The sequence below is a fragment of the Dermacentor albipictus genome, chromosome 2, assembly GCF_038994185.2.
Source record: "Dermacentor albipictus isolate Rhodes 1998 colony chromosome 2, USDA_Dalb.pri_finalv2, whole genome shotgun sequence".
NCBI classification, from domain to species: Eukaryota; Metazoa; Arthropoda; class Arachnida; order Ixodida; family Ixodidae; genus Dermacentor; species Dermacentor albipictus.
In genome coordinates, this window is record NC_091822.1 from 77,614,589 (window position 1) to 77,632,964 (window position 18,376).

The following is an 18,376-nucleotide window of genomic DNA, read 5'->3' on the forward strand; positions in this document are numbered from 1 at the left end:
TGTTATGCCGTGATCGGCCTAACGCATTCATTATTCCGTCGTAATCATGCTGTCGCCGTTCAGTCGTGGTTATGCATGCTGTTGTTGTGACATCATTGTCGTCATTATGCAGTCAGGGTACAATTCTCATATCACCATCGTATTCGTTTGATCACTGTAATTCCAGCTTCGTCATTCGACATTCATCATACTGCCATCATGTCGCCGTTATAGTCAAGCCATCGTCACCGTACAGTCGTCCTCGCGCCATTGTCATCCCACCATCGCGGTCGAGCCATTGTCGTTATACTCTCGTTCTCATGCAATTACCGTCATAACATTGTCATCGCATTTTCGTACTTCCATCACCATAATGATTTCAGAACTGTTATCGAATTGTCTTGACGGCATCGTCGTCATACTGCCCCCATCGTTCTAGCGCTGCCATTCCTTCATTGTTATTCTCTCGTCGTAACGACTTCGCCGTCATACAGGCGTTGGCATGCTGTCAGTGTCATTGCCGACCCAAGCAAGCCAAGAGAGAGAGAGAGAAAGGTAGGGAGGTTAACCAAAGGCGTGCCTAGTCGGCTACCCTACACTTCATCTTCATCAGCCTGGCTACGCATATTGCCGGGCAAAGGCCTCTCCCATTCTTCTCCAGCTTCCCCGTCATGTGCTAATTGTGGCCATGTTGTTCCTGCAAACGTCTTAATCTCATTCGTCAGCCTAACGTTCTGTCGCCTCCTGCTACGCTTCCATTCTCTTGGAATCCAGTCCGTAACCCTTAATGACCACTGGTTATCTTCCCTCCTCATTACATGCCCTGCCCATGCCCATGTGTTTTTCTTGATTTCAACTAAGATGTCAATAACTCGTGTTTGTTCCCTCACCCAATCTGCACTCTTCTTATCCCTTAACGTTACACCCATCATTCTTCTTTCCATAGCGTCTTGGGTCGTCTTCAATTTAAGTACAAGCCTTATTGTAAGCCTCCAGGCTTCTGCCACGTAGGTGAGTGCTGGTAGGACACAGCTGTTATACTCTTTTCTCTTGAAGGGTAATAGCAACCTGCAGTTCATGATCTCAGTATGCCTGCCAAACGCACCCCAGCCCATTCTTATTCTTCTGATTATTTCAGTCTCATGATCTGGATCCGCGGTCACTACCTACACTTCGGGAGGGGAGAAAAGGAAAAACAGATAAGGAGAGAAAGAAACATTATGGTTAGTCATTCACTGTCAGTCGCAGAGGAATTTCCACTGTCAAAAGCGTTCAATCCAGCCCCCTTCAAGAAACGTGGAAGGGTTTTTGCGGCCTTTTGAATCAAGAATGCATAAACCACGGTCCAAGGATCTTTTGTACTGAGCGCGGTCTATTGCAGGTAGGGGAGAAGGTTGAAGCTGTCCCCGCGCGTTGAGGCGGTGAGTCTTCACGGCCTCAATGGCCAGGCGGATTGCTCGACGCTGGTCCTCTTCTGCCTCGCTGTGGAGCAAGGCCTCCCAGGCTTCTCTACTGTCAATATTTTCCTTGGCCCCTGGGTAGCCAGTGCATTACCAGATTACATCATCTAGCGTACCTTTCTCCTTACAAATTTTACAGAGGCCTCGTTATAGTCCCTCGTCTGAGTTAAGTAGATCCAATACCATGATTTATAATTGTTTCCCTGGAGGCGCCGCCAAATGCGAGCGTCCTCCACAGAGAGATGCCGATGCGGACGCGGAAATAGCCTTCTTTCGGCTTTGTAATGATTTAAAATTTCCCGGTACGTGATGATGTTATCTTTGATCCCTGGAACTGGCTGCTGTCGAGTTGCCCGCTGGTAGAGTGCTCGGGCGAGCTCGTGAGCCGCTTCACTACCTGGGGCTTCTTCATGTGCCGAAACCAAAATAAAAGTTGTATCTCTCCTAGGAGGATTTTTCAGTAGAATTTGGAGGGCCTCTTCCGAGATTCTCTCTTAGTTAAAATTTCGGATAGTTAATTGGCTATCGCATAATATGATTTCCGCTTTGTACCGCACAAGCGAGCGCTACTGCAACCTCCTCGGCTGTACAGGCGTCCCTCATGCAGGTGGAGCAAGCTACCTTAACGCACCCGTCGCCATCAACCACCTTCGATACCGCAGCTCCGTGTCTGCCGCAAGCGGCGTCCACGTATCCACGTATGCTATTTTATGCACCGGTGTGTTTTTTAATTTATTTACTAGAGCCTTAGCCCTTTGAGCTCTCCTCTCCATGTTGTGGATAGGATACATATTTTTTGGTAGGGGGGCAATTACTAAGCGTTTACGCACGTCTAACGGAATGTCCTTCTTGCTAGTCGGGGCACTTTTCTCGCATTGGGTACGTACCTATTCCATGATTTTTCTCAATGTTTTGGAATGGTTTATTCTTTCCAAATGAGACACCCGCACTGCCTCAGTGAGCTGAACTAGCGTGTTGTGAACCCCAATTTCGAGAAGGTCGGTCGAGGTCGAGTCTGAGAGCCCTAGGGCTCTCTTGACGCTCTTCCTAATGATCGTGTCTATTTTTTTCTTTTTCTTCTTGTTTAAACACAAGATACGGTGTGGCACACGCTATATGTTCCGCCGGGAGACCGCTCATCGCTATATTGAATAGGAACAGTCATTGCACCGAAGCTTTCGCGGTCCCCTTGTTCCCAAGTGTGATGGGAGGGGACTTTGCATCCAGAAATTTTATATTCGCCTCCCTATGTGACAGAAAATATCTGACGCATGCATATGCCATATTACCCACACCTACCACTTCGAAGCCTGCCAAGATAGCCTTGTGACTAACGTTGTCAAAGGCCTTGGAGACGTCGAGGCCTAGGATCGCCCGGGTGTCAGTTGAATCGTATATCGACCGCCTAAAGGAAATAGTTTTGGCTTTCTAAATTTCTTAGATAATTTACTGGAATATGTTTCTGCTAACGAATTTGGAGTTGTCTGCGGAGGAGTCTCTAACATAAATTTTATTGAAAATACTGCTGCCACACTGGATTTTACTAATAGACTAAGCTGTGCGGGATTTGTATACCTATTAGCACACCAACTCGTGTTACATTGTCTTCGTCTACATGTCTTGACATTTTCATCGCGAATATTGACACTGTCGTAGGGCATACTGAAACACTAACATTGGGCGTCAGTGATCATTGTCCTGTGTTTATGACAGATCGTGTCAATGTGAGAAAAAGTTGTTCAGAGTCAAATGTGTTTCCTATAAAAGATGTAACTGATAGAAATATGGATATGGATTTTATGATTATGAGGCACGCCGTAATGGAGGACTCCGGAAATTTCGACCACCTAGGATTCTTTAACGTGCACCTAAATCTAAGCACACGAGTGTTTTAGCATTTCACCCTCATCAAAATGCGGCCGCCGTGGCCAAGATTCGATCCCGCGACCTCGTGCTCAGCAGCCCAACACCATAGCCACTGAGAAACCATGGCGGGTATATGGGTATTTTTAAATGCACAGTTTGCAATTATGACTGGTCGTTCCTATTCGAAATAAGTGATGCTAATGTCGCGTATTCCAAGTTTGTTTCAGCGTTTATACAAATCTACAACACACATTTTCCTTTCAAAAAGAATAATAAAATATTAGGCAGTCCAAAAAGTTAAGAAAACCCTGGATTACATAGGAACATTTTAAAATGATAAAACACAAAGATAAACTGTAGCATAGATTTCTTACAACACGCTCGCCTGAAACGCTGACACAGTTTAAAAAGCAGAGAAGTGCACTAAATACGGAACTTATACGCGCTAAGAATGCTTATCATGAGCATATGTTTGCAAACGCCACTGGTAAACCTTATGAAACCTTGTGGAGCATTATCAATAAGGTTCTTGGCCGCGAAAAGCATTCTACCTCACCAGACAAAATCACATAGAATAGCAATGAAGTTTCAGGTTTAGCGCTGGCAAATCATTTCAATAAGTACTTTGCAAGTACAACCGTGCCACAGCAAACTCCGCCTGATACGGCATCGTTTCTCTCCGTTTCGAACAGCCTTTTTTTAAATCCTACTAGTGAATCTGAGGTATTTAACACTATCCTGAACCTTAAGAGTAGTAATACTCTTGACATTGATGATATCCAAATAAAACCTATAAATTATGTTTTAGAATACATCACTCCCGCTTTAACGTATATTTTAATCTAGCTCTACAGTCTGGGGTGTTTCCAGAATATATGAAAATGAGTAGGGCAACTGTAGTTTTTAAAGGAGGCAACAGAAACGACGTGTGAAATTACAGACCCATCTCAATCATTCTAGTATTTTCCAAATGATTAGAAAAGATTATTTTTTCTCGCTTATCAAACTTTTTCGACAAACAAAACATTCGATCTAGCGCTCTGTTCATCTTTCGTAAAGACAGGTCAACAGAAACTGCTTTGCTCAGACTCAAGGAACATGTACTAAACACATAGAAAGAAATCCCTTCATATTGGCACTATTCTTTGATTTCAGTAAGGCATTCGATTGCATAAATTATAAAATTTTGCTATGGAAATTATCACAGAATGACATTGGTGGTACTCCTTTAGCATTATTTGAGTCTTACTTAACTAATCGAAAGCAATCAATACGTATAAAGCACGAGAAGCCGAGTTTTGTCTCTTTACTAAATGGCGTGCAACAAGGGAGAGTACTAGGTTCTCTGCTTTTTAACTCTACATTAACGACATTACAAATGTTGATACAACTGTAAAATGTATCGTATATGCCGATGACACTAATCTTCTCATTTCTGGTCTGAATTCACAAGAATTATTGGAAAAATGTAACAACCTACTCACTAAGCTATCTAACTGGTCAGTCGCCAATTGCCTAGAAGTAAACCCTAAGAAAACTAAAGTAATGCTTTTTCGCGCAAAAAATAAAGTTATTACTAGCAATCAAACTTTAGTGCGTGCTTAACTGTTAAAGAACTGCAAATTGTGGATGAACATAAAATATTAGGCGTCACTTTTTCTTCGCACCTTACTTGGGATAAACATATTGAAAATACCTGCAGAAAAATGTCTGCTATCACAGGTGTTCTGTCTCGATGTTGGCGTCTTCTTCCAACCAAAGCAAAACTGAACAATTATTATGCCTTATTTTCTTCCCATATAAATTACTGTAGCTTTGTGTGGGAGACTACAGGAAACACAAATATTACGAAAATCCTTTCTTTACAAATGAAAATGATTCGGCACATTGACAACGTGGGTTATCTGGAGACAACGCGGCCAGCGTTCTTAAAGCATAAGATTATAAAAATAGTATATTTCTACACTTTTCATCTTCTAAATTCATTTTATTTCTCAAATACTGCCTCCAAAAATTTCCTAGTGTCTAGTGCATCTTTGGCACCAAAATTCAATCCTTCCAATACACGAAATAGTGATACGTGGCATGTTCCGTGGTTTCGTAGTAAATATAGCCTACGATCATTAAAACATAATCTACCACATATTTTAAATAAATATAAAGGTACATATACTTCTTCATCCAAGCAATTGCGAATGCATTTTGTAAACCTCTAATCAGTGATTGTTTGTCGTTCTTCAGAGACAACTGCATGTGTTACTGATTTTGTAACACATACACATGTATTTCTATCTTCTGGTGCATCGAATGTTTCTTCTTTTTTTAAGTCTCTTTTACCTAGTCTCTGTATCAGAGCGAATTGTGTTAGCTTTGTTAGTATCCCTCACACACATACTTCGATTTTTCTGATGTATCAAATGCTTTTTCTCGTAGTCTCTATGTTATTTTCGGTCTTGTTATTGTGAATTTAAGTAACTAACTTATTCTGAGTGTCTAGCAAAGGTAGCGATTTTGATGCAACCACCATGTATGCCTTGTAACGGACCATCGGCCTAGTCAAGCTGTTTTTCCAACAGCTTTTAGCCTTTGGTATACACCAGAACACTTATAATTCAGCTGGTAATAAAGGCTTGAATGAGTTTGAAGAGGCTGTCCTCTTTGAGGCCGATGCCTTTAAGCGCAAGTCTCCTAAATATCCCCGTGACCTGCGCCATGTGTCCTTCTAACTTCTTGATTTTCGGGAGCTTGTATCCATTTCTCTGGGTATACGTGCCAAGAATTCTGATTTCCTCCACCTTGGGAACCTCATTTTTGTTTACGAAAACATTGATGGGCCTGCTGCTCCCAGCGTGTCCCCTCTGATGTGTTGGCTCAATGATTCATAGCTCTGATTTCTATGGCGAGCACGCCAAGCCTCTGCTGGCAGCATACTCTTCAACCATATTCGCCACTATGTGTAGTTTAAGTTCGATGGCTGGGTGACTCCCACTATTAACCCAGATGCTGATATCATCCGCGGACATGATAAGTTTTATCGATTTAATTTTATGGAGTTCCGCCGGAAGAGCCCTCATCGCTATGTTTAATAGGAAGGGTGATAGTACCGACCCTATTGGGGTTCCCTGTTTCCTAAGTGTGATGGGAGGGGACTTTGCATCCAGAAATGTTTTATTCGCCTCCCTATGTGACAGAAAACCTTTGACGCATGCACATTCCATATGCCCAACACCTACCACTTCGACGCCTGCCAGGATAGCCTTGTGGCTAACGTTGTCAAAGGCCTTGTAGAGGTCGAGGCCTCGGATCGCCCTGGTGTCAGTTGAGTCGTATCTGTATAAGATATCATGCTTAAGTATGAGCATGACAGCTTGTGTACTGAGTCCTGGCCTGAATCGAACCATTTCATGTGGCCAGAGATTGTTTTCCTCCGTGTACGTGGTCAGTCTCCTGGTGAGGGAGGTCGGTCGCATGTTGTTTAAGCCGGGTACTTTGCCTGGCTTTGGAATGAAGACAACGCCCGCCTGTTTCCATGGCTTTTGAAGTTGTCCTTTCTCCCATACCTTGTTCATATATTTCGTTAGTGCGATGATCGACTCATTGTCCAGATTCCTGAGAGCTGTCTGTTATCCCGTCCGGACTTGGGGCCGATACCTTTTTGAGGTTATTAAGCTTTGCTCTAACCTCTGTCACGGTGATGGGGGCATGGAGATATGGTTGAGAGGTCCCTCGTATTCCTTAAACACCTCGCGCTCTCCTTTTCCAAGATGTGTCTCTTGGAGCTCCCTAATGAGCTCGTCATCTGCGACAACGAAGGCATGCCTCGCTCTCACCTGGTTTGTGCTAGCTTGCATTTTTGATTTGCTAGAGTCGATGAGATGTCTGAGTAGGCTCCAGGTTTTTGAGAGATTCATACAGGCTTCCATCTCATCGTACTCGCTGAACTAATTCTGCTCATTGAGCTTAATCGCATATTTTTCGATTTCTTTGTTGAGTCTGGCTAGTTCGCGCCTGATATTCCTGTTCCAGCTTTGTGCCTTGAGGCTTTTTTTCAGGTTACTCTTTCTGCTCCGCATGTTCAGTAGTTTGCTGTCTAGCGCTTGGGTGCATCCTCATCATCTACAGCTGTAGTCGGCTGCCCTATGTGCGTTTTATGGAGGTGTGTCCACTCGTCGATATTGTAGATATCGTCCGGCAGTGAGGCTTCCTTTCCTATCTCTCTGCATTTATCCCACTACATTAATTTCCACTGTTCGATGAGGCAAGTCTTTCCGCCTTTTCCTAGCGTGAGCGAAATAACAGAGTGGTCGCTGCATAGATTTTGTCCTGTGCTTCTCCACGTTACTGTTCCGGCCATATGGCTCATCGTGAGATAGGGTGCAGTGTCCTTGGTTATACAGTTACCTGTGCGCGTAGGGACGCATGGATCAGTATGTAGAGGAAGCCCTAGTGTGTGTATATCCCCCCAGATTCTTCTACCTTTGGGGCATCTGTATGTATATCCCCATTCCTCGTGAGCCGCATTGAAGTCTCCCATAGTGATGAGAGCTCTCCAATCTGCGGCTTTGAGTCCTTTGCGCAGTAAAGTAATGCATTTGATTTTAATCTGCCTGGGTTTGCTGTACACACTCAGCAGGAATATTCTATCTCTATTTTTCTTTCCTGTGATAACCTTAACGAGAACAGCCTCTGCCTCGCACGGGAAGACATCATGGACTGTGGTTGCAACGTTTCGTTTTACGAAGGTGGCGACTCGGCATTTATCCCCCTTGCCACTGTCAAAGCTTTGGTAACCCGATAATCTAACAGGGTCCTTATACATTTCATCCATGACTATGGATATGGGTGCTTCCTGTTGTAGCTCCAGGTATCGCTGCAGCAACGCTGTTTTCCTCTGGTACCCCCTACATTTTCCACTGCCAGAGTGTGGAGGCAATTTTCTTACGCGAACGTTTATCAAGTTGAATCGCTTCTATTGCCCCAATTTTCTCGCACAGTCTAGCTAATGTAGTGCCTAAGGTATCAATTGACGCGCTTAGGAGGTCTATCTCGCACGACTGTTGGTTCACTTGTGCCTGTAATAGTGCAAGTGCTCCTTCATTCTGTAGCTGTCCTGCTTTCATGGTTTCGTTCTTCTTGTCCGTTTTCATCAGTCACGTTTCAATTTTCTTTAGCCAGCTCGCTAGCGGGTCGGTCTCCCCCGCCTTGTGTTTGGAAGGGGGTTGTCTCGTAAAATCAACACTCCTATCCTCTTCCTCTTGTCCAGATGTAGCTGGCACAGGAGCAGGAGGAGTGGCTTGGGGATTGCATTTTTTGGGAGCCTCTGCGGGGACCTTCTCTGTTTTTAGTGCAATAAGCTGATTTTCGGTTTCCTTCAGCAATTGTTCTAATCTCATGTTCGCTTTCTTCTGCTCCTCTATTTCTTTCTTAAGTAAGGTAATCTCATCTTTCTGAGCCTGGGAGCCGTTGCTACCCAAGCTTACGAAGTTGGTATTTTCTTCTTTCGTTTGCCCCCCCCCGGAACCTTGGGGTTTCTGGGTGGCAGGCCGGGTCCCCGGCCCTGGTTAGCAGGTGCTCGGCCATGGTCAACAGGCCCCTTGGCTGGAGTTTGCTGGCGGCCCCCTCCGGACCAAGAACTGCAGGTCCTTCCGGATCTCGAACTAGATCTCGCTCTCGATTGCTGCCCCGCCTGGTCTCAGGTAGCATTCCCTTGCTCTGCCTCGGTGCTCCTCTCTAGGTGCCGAAGTGGTGGCCTGGGGCTTGCCTTGAGTCGGGCATTATGCCTGGAGCTTCTCTTGTTTCATCTTCTTCTCCCATACTTTTTTTTCTTGAAGAGGTACGGCATGCAATATAGCTCCTGGCACTTGTTGTCGCCTAGGAGGTGGGCTTTCTTGTATAGCAAGCATAGAGGCTCGCAGCTGAGATTTGGTTCCGGATTTGAAGCTACGCACCACTGACAGCTGACGTCGACGGGGTTCAGGCAAACGTGCGGTCGAGGTCCAAGTTTTCCGCATGTGACGCGCATTTCATATTTTTTGCTTTTATAGGTATCAGCGTGTGGGGAAGCATCGCAGGTAAACTTCCATCGGCACTTTCCAGTCTTCAAACAGGATAAATACAGGTTTGTATTTCGCCCCAAGTCTTCCGATTCCAATGATCGACGAGTTTTTCTTATGCCTTCTAAGTGCATCGAGGATTTCCTCGTGAGTTGCATCCAGCGGGACGTCATGGATCACTAATTCCCTTCCGTTTACCGACATGGCGATTTACTCCTTCCTCTCCAACCATCGATCCACCGACCTGAAGTGGCGTGATCGCAGCGTACTTGCTTGCTCGTGCCGCGTCTAGCGTAGCTATCACGATCGACTGTTGCATCAGGTTTGGTGATGCTACGTCTTCGTACGCAGCCTCCATGTCGACCCCGGCTGCCTGGGCCAGGTAGACGTGAAGGTGTAGTCTTCCGACTTCCTCCAGGATGCGATTAATACCTCCTTTCGGGCGAGTATTAATTTTCTCAGCACTTCCCAGAACTTCCGCGTGCTGCTTCTCGACCAATCTTGCAGCCAGCTTCTTCCCCAGCCGGGGGCTAGGCCACGTATCACTCCCCGTCGGCTCGCGCACGGCAGATGCGTCGCCGTGCTAGGGGGTGAAACGGCCTTTTCTGCGAATAAACCACGTTCTCCCGCTTGAGAGCTCGTCTCCCGCTTGAGAGATCACTGGGTTAATCCCCGTCGGGATTAACCGAGTGATAAGCACAGGGGCCACACGTTCTAGCTTCGCAGGTTAACCATCTGTACGAAGTGCTTGGACGGTGAACTTTATGAACACATCGTTTATGGTGGGCCGGTGGTGCCATCATCTTCTAGTACGGTCAATGCTCATAAAAAGGAGTACATAAATAATAAGTGCATAAAATACGCGTCGGCTTACAACTATATCTTTTTATTAAAAGCCATCCATAAATACAGGGCGTAATCATGTTTAAGTGTTGCGGATACTTTTTTTTTCAATATTACCTGTCGCACACAGCATATTTTCTTGTTCTTAGGTTCAATAAATTCACAAAGATGGACATTACTAGCATAGGAAATCGAAACACAAATTTAACTAATTTGTAGAAACTCGCCAAGATTTTAATTATTACTTAACGGCACACATTGCAATTTACGATTTGTAGCCACTGAGTTTAAGTGACACCCACTCATATGATTGTCCAAAAGCACACCAGATTCGATATATTGTTTAACAAAGTTTGGACAAAATACATAGCCGCTCCAGCAACTTCCGTGCTGCAATGCGAAAAAATAGCGCTTTGGTAAGTATTTAGGTGTTACATGAATTTTTACGGCGAGCTTGACAGAACATATCTCCTAACTTGTGTAATTCTATAAAGTCATTCCCACTAGGCACACCTTGCAGCCTCACCGGCTACCATTCGCAAATTACTATATGTCCAGTAAAGTAATTAATTGGCAAACAAATTAGTCAATATTTGGTAACGATTTATATACAGTATTTCTATTTATCTTGCAGGTAATGTCCGCTTCTTTGAATAATTCATCTCATGGAATAGAATTACGCTGTCTTGAACGGGCAATTTTTTAAATATTTTCGAAAACCCAAAATATGATGGCCCCTTTATTCCTACAAAAACATTCACAGAAACAAGGAAGATCTGAGTAAAATAGCGTGCGTGTATGAAAGACATGCGCATCACATGATAATTTTTGCACATCCTAGCTAGGCACATTACCTCTATGTCACTCAGGGCCACAGAAGGCCGGCAGACACAACCATCTCCTTTCAGTCTGTTCCCCTACTTTCCGGTCGTTTAAACAAGGAACTAGGCGTAATGCTATATACACTATGAAATAAAAAAAAATGAAGGGCACTGTCATACCTGTACAGTATATTCATTCACTGGAGCAATATTGCACCAGCGGCATCCGGAGTTTTTGACAGTGCAATCAAACTACGGCATCTGAATTATCACCGTGCGCTGTAATGGGACAACTAAATGTCACTGGGAGAGGACTTCGTACAGCACTCAACTAGAACTGGCGCATTCCAAGCGAATGATTTAACAACACAGACACCCTTATTTGGGAGAGAATAATTTACGTGTAGGCGGCGTTGCGGTGCGCAGCAATGACCAGGCTCGCAATGCCTTTGCAGTGGACTAAAGCTGGTAAATCTTTTTTTAGCTCTGCCAAGAACGCGCTTACTACCGCTACTTTACTGGCACTCCCGCAACCAGACACCTCAATGTCCGTCATGGTAGGCGCCTCTGACATAGCTGTTGGCTCTGTGTTTCAACAGTTGGTTGACAAGTGATGACAGCTTATGCCTTTCTTTTCAACGAAGCTGACACCGCAAGAAACCCGCTATAGCACTTTCGGTCGCGAATTACTAGCACTCTACCTCGCAGTCCGCCATTTCCGTCACAATCTCGAAGGGCGTCAGTTCTCTATTCTCATCGACCATAAACCGCTCAATGGCAGTGCCTTCATAGTTGGGGAAGGGGGAACCATGTAGTAGACAGTACTCATAGAGCCCCGCGGTGGAAGAAGGAGAGACTGGACTAGAGCCATCCGGCTTATAGGCTCGACATGAACGCAGTCATCTGTTAATTAAAAGGCAAATCATTGTGGGCCTTCCATTCCTACACCTGCAATATAGGCAGTAGAAATAATGCGACACAACACTTTACCACCGTCGAAACAAGTTATGCATGAGGCGTGTACTGAAGTGGGACTCGTCTTTCGAGCTTCCTCAGAAAGACAGGCTGTCATTTATTCATTTATTTATGGCACCCTCAAAGCCCCAAGGCATTACAGAGGGGAGTGGGAAAACGGGAAGCACAACAATGAAATACGGAAAATAAACAATGTTGCGTGTTAGTAATTCCTCGTTATATAATACTATGCAATATCTTGCCTAAGGTAAGTACGACAGAAAATGGGAACAAAATAGTATCTTAATAATTCCTGTTAGCAAAATGTTCACCAGTGCCATCTTTAGTCGCTTGCAAGTACGGCAAGTAAATGAAGTAACTAGTTAATAATTCCTAATTATACAATGTTAGCTAATGCCTAACAATAGAGTTTGTTGCCGACAATAGATACAATTTCTCAGGGAAGGTGGTTCCACTGCCATGATGATCTGGGAAAAAAGATTGAATGAAAGTTTTAGTGTTGCCTGTTTGAAGTCCGTCCTTATGGCGATGATCGATGCGGCTCGACAGGTAATGAGGTTGAGAAATGAAGTTACTGTGAAGGGAGGAATGGTAACGAAATTTGCGAAACAGTGTCAAACTTGCTATTGTTCTACGAGATGCAAGTGATGGAAGAGATAGATTGCCCTTCATAAGATAGATTGACGCGTAGCATAATTTAACAAACCTAGAATCAATTAGATGTTCACTTTACCATTACGCAATGTACTTTTCGATTACCGAGTTACTAAATTTTGCCTTAATTGATACTTCTCCTCGTTCTTAGCATTACGTGCCATTTATCCTCGTTTGAATTGTTGCATGTTATTTTTAAGATTTCTTCAATTATTTTTCTTCTTTTTAACTCTGTGAATATACTTGTGATATTGTTACCAGATTTTTTTCTCTCTCTTATTGTTTATTTCCGATGTAGAAGTTGTATAATATATGACATGACTCACTGTTTGCCACGATCCTACTATCCCCTTTTCATGTTTTGTTAGGAGGTCCCCCCGACAGTTGTTACTTCGAGACCTCCGAATGTGTACTTATACCCATCTTGTATTTGATTTTGTCAAAAATAATTGTTGATTGATTGATTGATGTTACGCTAGCGGTACGGTTATCATTTATTTTTATCATGTATCATTTATCATTAATTATTTTGGATAAGCTCGAGTGAAGAAATAAGACCTTTATGGTATGGGTCCCACACAGCTGCAGCGTATTCTAATTTAGGACGCATTAATGACTGGTAAAGTAATAATTTTTAATTGCGCTACATCACAACAGCATTTCCTGTAAAAAAAAACGTGATACTCACAAGGTGTGCAACGAATTTGTTCACATAAGAGATTCTATCAGAGGACTTTTGATCTATTAGTTATTTTTTTTATTTGTGATCGTGCAGGACACAGAAACTTCAAAGGCTCTCATTTCAGAGGACCATTGGTCAACGTGGCCTCTCGGCATTTGTGAGAGTCCGTGACGGCAAGCTCAACAAGAACCTTAGACTCATGTCAGACCGCAAGTCGGGAGATCATTTATGTGTTGCATAAAGACCATTTGATTGCTTACTTCACAACACATATCGATGCAGAATACTTGAAACATACAAAAAAGAAATGTTGCGTTGGAAATCATCTCAAGATGACTGTCGACGGTAATACCTTTGGCACTGAAACAATATAGAGACAGAACATATTGCCACCGCCGAAGCAAGCTATGTACGAGGCATGAACTGTGTTGGGACTCGCTCGTCTTTCGAGCTTCCTTCAGAACAATGGCTTTCATCTAGCGCCCAAGCCACAAAGCCTACGCGTGGCCTCTGAAACACATAGGCCACCCTTGGATTTAATATCAAAGCAGTACCGGAACAAAGGCATGAACCAAGGAAAGATGTCAAGAAACATTAAAATTATGTGGTATTACGTGCCCAAACCACTTTCTCATTATGATGCACGCCGTAGTGGAGGGCTCCCGAAATTTCGACCACCTGTGGTTCTTTACTTTGCACCTAAATCTAAGTACACAGGTTTTTGCGCATTTCGCCCCCATCGAAATGCGGCTGCCGTGGCCAGGATTCGATCCCGCGTCTTCGTGCTCAGCAGCCCAACACCATAGCCACGGAGCAACCACGGCGGGTGCCAAGAAACACCGTCACACCGTCGTCACCATGCCTCTGTCATCGTTCCAACATGGTTATTTTATTTCCTCCCTTCTGTGTGCGTCTTGCGACATTGCCGCACCGTCGTGGTCGCACTGTCGTCCTCTTTGTCGTAGTCATACCCCCAATGCGGCCAGTGTCCTGACGTTGTCGTCACACACACGCGCACCACACACAAACGAAACCTCAGCTTCTTTACTCCACGAATCTACGGCTTGACTGAAAGAATCATCCCCGACGGCTTCTGCCAAAGTTCTAGCTGGAGCGGAGAATGATCTACGTTCACCGATCTAGTTGGTTTCATTTTGTCTTATCAGGTACCCTTGCTTGGTATTTGGTGGATCATTGCTAATTGTTTTCGTTTAATGTGTTCCGGTTATCGCACCTTTCACTTGACATTGCACCTGCCGCGGTGGCACAGTGGTTATGGTGTCGCATTGTTAAGCACGAGGTGGCGGAATGAAATCCTTGCGGCCGCGGCGGCATTTCGATCGGGAAGAAATGCAAAAATGCCCATGTTCAGTGCATTGGGGGCACGTTAGAGATTCCCTGGTGGTCAAACTTATTCTGGAGTCCCCCAATACAGCGTGCATCATAAGCAAATCATGGCTTTGGCACGTAAAACCCCATAATATATACTTTCCATTGTGGTATTCTACTGAATATAAATTTTACTCTGGCTGTTATTTTGGCGTGACTTCCTGTTATTGTCTTTATGCTTTATGTTGATTCGCCATTCCATGTTCATAGCAGTCCCTCTCGTCCAGCAATATTGCGGTGTTTTACAGGTGCTTTGCTGTCACTTCTTTGTTGCCTTAACTCTTACGTTTGCGGTAGTGCAGCTGGAGTAAACATAGTTAAAAAGAAAAATAAAGTATACTGCAACCTTTCAAATGCTCATCCTGTCACTGAGAAAGATGAACGACCCTATTTATTTTATGAGTGCCGTGTCAAATCCACAGCACCTGCTGTGCAGGCTGATGTTGTCAAGCGTATGTTACGTACGAGGGCGTTACATGAAGTTTGTTGAGGTTGGAGTGCAGTGTATGAACGCGTGTCCGAAGGACGAAGTGGTGCTCCTTTAGTTGCAAAACTAAGACAAAGTACCAGCGGCCACATGGATTCAGTGGTGCTGAAGCCCATTGAACCTCCAGCGACGTAAGCACCTTTTTGCGGTTACTCTAACATCGCAAACACACATGCGATTGCACTTGTGCTCACATGAATGAGCAATAGCCAACATTCGCAATTCTTAACGTCTTAACGTAGCATCATGTAGGCTAGTTGTACTGGGGCTGAAGTGAGCATGCATTTGGTTCCTAGGTGTTGCTACTCGTTTGTCAGCCACATTCATTATTAGGAGTAATATTGCTCGGGCAGCTGGAACGTGATCTTACGAACAGTTTGAGCGTGAGAACGCTTACGTGAACGTTACCCTATAGTCTCCAGTGTGTCTAAATACACGTTATGTCTGAACAAAATTAAAGTAGTCTTGAAGCCATATGAGCATATGTATACAGTTTGGTCATGTTCGGATATACTGTGTCGACACGTGTAAACTTTCATTGTAGGGTTAGAATGCTTGCTTGGCTGCGTAATATGTGAGTGCTATATAGGGTAAGGAAGGCAAAAGATGTCCTCAATCTCATGTAGATTTTTACGGTGTGAAACTTTATAGGATCGAGCAACATAAAGGCCGTTTTATTGGAACAATTCTTATTCCGATGATATTGTCGAGTTGTGGTGACAGTGAAGAAGTAGTTAGTGCCAACCTAGGAAATGTCTGCTGCTCTGGCGTCGATTTTTGCACATTAGTGGGCTATTTTTGCAAGCGAGTTAAATATATCCGACAGTTTCCATAGCGACGAGACTATTTCATTCAGTACTACAACTGCCTGGTACATTGTGCATATTTTTTCACTCCACAACCTGGCGATCATGCGTCCCTTTAAAGGTAGCATGAAGGGATATTATCTGGACACGATCGCGACACAATTTCTCATGATGTGTCCACATCTACAGAGGTTATATATCATACATATTAGTCGAGCGATATGATTGTGACATCCATTAGCCTTTGAAAAGAGAAACACTTGGAGAAATTTAAGTACAAGCGATGCTCTTTCCATGGTGTCGCCGGAATGGGCTGGCTGACAACGTTGAAGGGTAAAAAATTTATACATCAAGCCGGAATAATCCCAGCATTTTATCATCATTAGCCTACTCATGCTAACTCTATTACCAAGGCCTGCAGTGTACATAAAGTGGCTGATAATAAAGACGAAGGGCTCATTTAGCAATTTCCCACTACGTAGTTTTGAGATAGCTGACAGCACTTTGCGCCTTCAAATTTCTTACTGTTATCATGCCATCTAGTTTTCTGCCGTCCTCGACTGTGATTCCTTCTTCTCGGCATCCATTATGTACCTCAGTCCTATTTCTTTCACCTAATGTCAGCTAGAATATCGGCTATCCTCGTTTGCTTTCCCATCTACACTCGCCTCTTTCTGTCTCTTAAAGTTGCGCCAGTGTATTTTCTTTCATAGATTGTTGCGAAGTTTTTATCTTATTGGCTTGACGCTTAAGGCTGTACCGTACATAAATTGATACGGGTATATTTTAATGGCTGCACACTTTTGTTTCATATAGAGGGATAATTTCCCGGTTATGACATGTTAATGCCTGCCGTATGCTCTCCAACCCATTTCCATTATAATTTTCTGCCATGACCCTAGTCTCCTGTGACTAACTAATCTAGATCAGAGCACTTTAGTACAGACACTAGTCTACTGTAAATCACGTACTTCTTTTGTGTTTCCACCCCTTCGGCCTCTACATACTAGGTTTCAAACCTGCTCTGACAATTCATCGGCCAAGGCCCTCAATATTTCATTGCAAATGCTCTCCTTAATTTCTCAACAGAACAATGCTATCTGAAAATGACAGTTCCCTAAGATGCTCCCTATTTATACTGACTCGCAACTTTGCCCAGTCTAATAGAACGAATAATTCTATTGCAGTGACTAGGGGGCTATAACGTAAACCTATTCCAAACTTTTCTATTCCAATTCTGCAATAAGCCCTCCAAGATTGGTCAAAAACGTTTTTGGACCACCCCCATTTCGCCTGTCTGTAGTGCGACATCACGAAAACCGAGATAGCTCCCCATTTGACATGACCTGCACCCACTGATTGTGCATGATTCTACTGAAGAAAAGAAAATTATTTCTGAGTCGACGCCTTTTCACCATTAGGCATCTGCTATTGGTCAAAAGCTTTCAGGCTGCGCTCACTTCACCTGTTTCTCACTCGATGTCAGAAAACCGCGAAAACATTTTGCCTCAAATTGATGTGTACGCGTTAAAGATGCATCAATATACCGAACAAAACTGGATTTTTTTAATGGCCGGAGACTTCCCCATTCCGAAAGCAATAGAAGATGGCTGCCGCTGATCACTCAGGCACTGGCCACTCCCACCTTCCGGACATCATGCATTTTTACACTCATAACAAACCCTCTGCGAGCGGCGCTTTTCACCGTCTGTTACACGCCGCCGTCACATTAGACAAGCCACGGCAAGCTAAGGGAAAGCGAACCATATGCAGACGCCGGCATTACCCTCATCATCCTGTAATCTATTTTTAGTGCACTCGCTCGACCCATCGAATCCCTTTGAACTTGAGCATAGGCAGGTTGCGAACGTAGTTCCCGCGCCTACTAGGGCGCCCCTCGCGGCGGCGAGCGCAGAACCGGCAGGATACGACTGGCCCGCTTGCGTTCGGAAAGCCTGTATGCGCACCGTTTCGCGCGTAACTGTTGCCTTTTCTGAGCAATGCCGAAGTGCAACCCGAGCTGTTGAGTAGTGGGCTGCAACAGCACGTACACCAACTCACGAGGAACAAAGTTTTACAGGTTTCCAAGGCGATTGTATGAAGCAGAACGGCGTCAACACTGGATAGCGCTCGTCTGACGGCATAAGCTGTTTTATGTTCCGGCGTTATGCCAAGTGCGTTATAACGCTGAATTCTTTGTTTTTACAGCAATGATGGCAGCAACGGGATACCTACAGTCAGTAGCGTAGCTAGGTCGTCTGGCACCCGGGGCCCATAGGTCTTCTATCCCCCCCCCTACCCCGGGTTTATTGGAGGTAGGCGAGGATATCAATAATTTCTGTGTGTCTCCAGACTTATACA